The sequence below is a fragment of the Semicossyphus pulcher genome, unplaced genomic scaffold (genome assembly GCF_022749685.1).
Source record: "Semicossyphus pulcher isolate SPU_LCO1_2020_fin unplaced genomic scaffold, fSemPul1.0.p SCAF_13, whole genome shotgun sequence".
In the NCBI taxonomy this organism is placed as follows: Eukaryota; Metazoa; Chordata; class Actinopteri; order Labriformes; family Labridae; genus Semicossyphus; species Semicossyphus pulcher.
Window position 1 is genome coordinate 29,264,568 of NW_027211637.1, and position 5,533 is coordinate 29,270,100.

The 5,533-nt window shown below is 41.8% G+C and overlaps 1 long non-coding RNA gene across 1 annotated transcript; it reads left to right on the forward strand.

Moving 5' to 3' along the window:
- Positions 1-3,691: 3,691 nt before the first annotated feature.
- LOC138589190 (uncharacterized) lies at positions 3,692-5,102 on the forward strand. Its single transcript, XR_011307922.1, has 3 exons — positions 3,692-3,729; positions 4,448-4,485; positions 4,565-5,102. It is a non-coding gene; the product is annotated as an uncharacterized lncRNA (long non-coding RNA).
- The last annotated feature ends 431 nt before the right edge of the window (positions 5,103-5,533 follow it).

Consider the following 5,533-nt stretch of genomic DNA (forward strand, 5'->3'; position numbering starts at 1 on the left):
CTGTCGTAGTGGGATGGTTGTTAAAAACTGAGTATGGCACAGCACAGCCCCACCTAGAATATTTTTCACCAGCCGCCACTGGTAGCACATACTGAATGCATCGCATCACGGGGCCTGTGCATCAGTTCAGTGATAAATATGATATAATTAACACTTTCAATTCCAGCAGATCATCCATACAGTAAAAGAATAAGGACAGAGCATCTAACGTCGCTGGATCACGTTTTTATTCTTGGTCCTAATTTCCTGTCCGTGTACACGGCTGGTTTTGCAGCTCAAACGCAGATGATCTTAGTTTGTTTGTTTTAGTGCGGATGAAGCGTCCGATGGCGAGTAAAACGCCCCTTTTTCTGTGAGCGCGCTCAGAGCCTGAAGCAGAAAGCCTGGGTTAACAGAAAGTTCACAACCACCATCATGATTCTCGTTCTCTCTAACCGGTGCTTGAGCCTTTGATGAGCCAGCTTACCTAAAGAGAGCCTGAGTATACCCCCAGGGCATGCCCTGCTGCCATCGGCCACACTAATGAGGTCAGTTAAGCTTGTTTGCTCTGAGCCCTTGCAGCCCTGGGGAGACGAGTTATGATCATCTGAGGTTACAGTGGTGCAGTGTTACCTCGGGATTGATCACTTGAATTGTACGTGAACATACATAAACTTGATTCTGTGGCTGAAACAAAACCTGACGATAGGGGAGGAGACTTCAGACGATGATTTTCGGAAGAGGAAGAGAGAAGTTGCTGGTTTCAAGTGAAAGAGGAAGACAGACGTTAAACATCAGAGACTCAAACATGGACGTTCGTCATGCTTTGATCTGCATCTTCCTCGGTGAGAACTCTTTTATATCTCTCTCTCTCTTTAGAGGATTATATAATTGCACATTTATTTTATTCTTCCTTAAAGTGTAAGTACTCGTTATCTTCTCAAAATGTAGACATGATTTGGGTTTAATTCGACAATCTGCATTCAACAATTGCACTTCTTGTTTTGTAGTCCTGTAGTTGCTGTGATTTCTTGATTCAGTCAGACAGTAGTTGAGGCTGCTGTAGCTTCACAACCCCAGAAATAAAATAAAATGAGCTCATCAAAAAGTTAGTTATAACCCAAAGAATTCAACACGGTTCCTCGATGCCTCCCGTTTTGTTCATTTCAAATTGTCTGAACAACTCTGTAACTTTCTAAAACACCAGAGAGAAAACAAATACTTAAATCTTTAACGAGCTCCAGACGAGACCCTGCTGCAGAAAACTGCTGCTGGCAGGCCTGTAGACAAACTGGGAGCTGTGGTTACGCTGAGAAATACACCCTAAACCTCATTCGACATGCAAAGAGGAAGTAAAACACGTCATTCTCACCTCAGAAACAGACAAAATAAGTGTTATTGCCTATAATATATTGATGTAAAGCTGCTGCTCTTTTCTGACGGATAATTAAAGTTTAATTCAACTGAAAAAATGGTTGAATAAAAATGTTGATGCTCTGAATCTTTGTTGAGAACATCAAAATGTAAACGACATGTTAGGCTGTGGTTGAGCTGTCAATAAGACCAGAGTGCAGCATCTTTAAGGAAGTTGGTGACAATGATTGTTTGTCTTTCGACAGCACTGAGGGAAGGAAACGCAGCCTTGGACACAGATATGGGTGTCCGTACAGGAACTGAAGGAGGAAACGTCACAGTGGGATGCTCCTTCTCTTTCTCTGGACGCAGGAAGATCTTCTGCAGGGATGACTGTAAAGATCGAAACATTCTTGTTGAAACAACTGGTGTCAGCGCTCGGCGTGGCAGATACAGCATTGAATATGATAGAGGAACTTTTTCTTCACTTATCTATGTGAGCATCAGAGATCTGAGAAAGTCTGACTCTGGGCGGTACAGCTGTGAGTTGGGCAGAAAGTGGTCTCCAGATTCAAGCGAGACGTTTGAGCTCAGCGTTGAAGACGGTGAGTTTCTACTCTTCTACAGCTGCTGATGTTAATAACTTAATACTTTCAGTCTAACACTTCTATGTAGAGCTGCTTATTTTAATCATTATGAACTGTAAAAAAGGCTCTGTTTAAACCAACAGCTCGTCTGTAAAGTATCAGATGAACTCGGATGAATATCGTTGCACCAAACGCAGTGATTCAGTTCAGTTTGATGATTAAAAACACAATGTTGACTGTGTTTCAGCTCCAGCCACCTCTCAACCAAAATGGACTCTTGGGCCTTTTTTAACACCAGTAATGACAGGTAAATGTACCTGAAGCTGAAGCTGATGTAGACACTGTTTCCTCTGACACTGAACAGCACTTTAGAGCTATTTTACAGCCACCTCCTTAAACATAAAACTTTTGTCATAATAATGTAAGTCATGAGAGACGGTGACTGTCTTCCACTTTATTTTGAAAAACATGCAGCAAGGTTTTTACAGATTCCCAAAACTGAGGCGATGACAGGAACAAAGAAAACCCTGCTTCTTCCATGAGTCATAGACACAGAAGTGCTGGTAAAGCATCATGGGAGCTGTAGTTGTTGTACAAAACCAAAGTGTCCCAGATGAAACAAAGAGGCATACAGGTTTGTGTCATTTTTTAATATCATTTAGCTTAATTCGCATCATGGTTACGCTAGCCAATATCTTTTGAGAAGAGGGAAAATACATAGTTTATACATAAATGTTTTTTTGATCAGGTGAACTCACTGTTCACAGTTGATCTGAATATTATTGCACCAAATGCAGTGATTAACTGCTGCATTCAGCTTGATGATTTAAAGTTAGAATCTCTGAGATCTCAGTTTCGTTCTCTTTGGCGATAAACGGTAATTACAGGAGCACACTTCCCAGAGATGTGTGACGTCGAGTTTGTTTCTTTTTCTTTGGATTTTCACTTATTTGTTATGAAGACATTTGAGAGGCTGGTTCTCCAGCACCTGAGGACACTGCTAACGGCTTTCCTGGACCCGCTGCAGTTTGCGTACCAGCCACACATTGGTGTGGAGGATGCCATAATCTTCCTGACCCACAAGTCCCTTTCGCACCTGGAGAAGCAGGGAAGCAATGTGAGAGTCATGTTCTTTGACTTCTCCAGTGCTTTTAATACCATCCAGCCCTGCCGTCTAAGGGACAAGCTGCCACTGTAGTCATCCATCTTTTCTTTGTTTGTTCAGCCATAGTAGATTACTGTTTACACTTGCAGACAGCGGAAAAGCAGCCGCTTAGCTCCGCCTACCCTCTCTGGCAGATTATCACTTTCAACACCCTGTTGACTGTTTGCAGAGTATTTGTGCCATTTCATAATTCTGATTGTTTCATTGTGTTTCAGCTTCAACCACCTTCAAACCAAACCCGACTCTCCGACCTTTTCCAACATCAACGATGACAATGCCTACACCAGCTGCAGGTACATTTTCCTGTTTCCTTGGAAACTGAACCACATTTTAGACCATTTTTTGGCCTCCTACTTGAATAAATGTGAAATGTTATTTCTTGTTTGAAATGGGAGAGTGTGAAGTCAATACATACAATATATGAATGTGTGTGATTTATGCCTAAAATTAACATTAATTGTTGGATTAAATGACTTGATGAATGGTATATATTATATAATTAACAAAGAAGTGAACAATTTTGTTCTTCAGCTCCGACAACCACAGGTGCTCTGCTGTATGTTCGACTGGTTGTGATCATCATCTTCATTGTTTCATCAGCAGCTGTGCTGGTTTTCTGCAGGAGGAGGGCCAGTGAACCCAAAGGTGAGGAAGCACACAAGTAACAGAGGCAACCGACCCAAAACGGCACACGTCACATCGAATTCAAACCCTGTTGCTCGCTTACAAAACAGCAAGAGAAACGGCTCCTGCCTTCCTGAACGCCCTCATCCAGGTCTACACTCCACTCTGCCAATGAGAGGCGCCTGGTGCTCCCATCACAACAGGGCCTACAGTCGCTAACTAGACTCTTCTCCTCTGTCGTCCCCCGGTGGTGGAACAAGCTACCAAACTCCATTCGGTCCACAGAGTCCCTTTCACCTTTAAGAAGAAGCTAAAGACCCAGCTCTTTATGAACACCTCTAATGATATTGAAGCTATTGATGATGAGGACACTGATGTTGTTGATGTTGCTGAAAAAGCAAAACAAAAACAAACTTCTATACGCCCTGTGCTTTGCCTCCGATCACACTTGAAGCTGTTTGTTGGCTCTTACTGACTTCGTTCCCTCCTGTCTCGATCGTTGCTTGCGTTGTGTTAACTCTCAGATGTACGTCGCTTTGGGCAAAAGCGTCATCTCAATGAAACTGTAACATTGTCGCAACTGGCCATCTAAAACTTACCATACTCACACGTTACACAGCGTTCTGGTCCGGGTGGAAACATAACTCAATCCCAGAAGTTGCACCAAATCCTAATCTACTTCAGGTCAGCAAAATGGCTGCGACGAGTCGTCTAATCTTCTGATCTACATGTTTTTCAGACCCTCATGAAGAACTAGAGTACGTTAATATGACAGAGGTGAGTTAATTTGGGATATTGAACTTCATAAATGTTAGCTGATTTCAATCCAAACCAAACCTCTGTTGTTCTTCTGCAGATGAACAGAGTGAACGAGGACGTCAGAGAGTAGACAGGCGGAGCTGATCTCTTCCTGTGGAAACACCTGCTCTTTATTCTTTCCATTGCAGCGAGTTCTCGGAACAAAGTTGTTGTTTTTTTTGAAACAATATTTTATTAAGTTTACATAAAAGAAAAACCTACAAATAACAATAACCACAGCAATAGCAATAATGTATAAATGTACTATACAACAAAAGTATCAAAAGATCGAAAGAAGAAATAAAAATAAAATAAAAATAATAATAATAAAAATAAAACAGTAACAACTGAAAAAGCAGCAGCAGTGGTAACTTGAAGACCTCAAGTTATAACAACAATTCCAAAAAAGGTTTCCCTACTTTAACAAACTGTTTTCATTTCCCTCTAACAATATATGCAAGTCTTTCCAATGCAAGATATGTTGCAATCTCCCTCAACCATAACTTTACAGAGGGCAATTATATATTTTTCCAGAAAAGAGCGATCAGTCTTCTAGCTTGTAGAAGCCCAAAATCAATTAATACTGATTGTTTAGAATTGACGACCAAAGTTTCAGGGTATATACCCAGGATACAGAGTTTGGCTTGCAGGGGAACATTCTTACCCACCATCTGGGAAATGGCCTGCATCACATTCTGCCAAAATGATTGTACTTTTGAGCATTCCCAAACACAATGGAACAGTGTTCCTTTTTCCTCTAAACGCTTACAACAAATATCTTAATGTTTGACACAATAAACCACACAACTCTTCTCTCCCGCCTAGAACATACTGTCCAAATCACTGGAACTGCACTCTCCTGGCTAAGATCATACCTCACTGACCGTCAACAATTCATTCGTATCAACAACTGCAGCTCTAACATCTCTCCTCTTGCCCAAGGCGTCCCCCAGGGCTCGGTGCTTGGTCCCCTCCTGTTCATCATCTACTTACTCCCCCTTGGTAACATCATCCGTCAACATGGCCT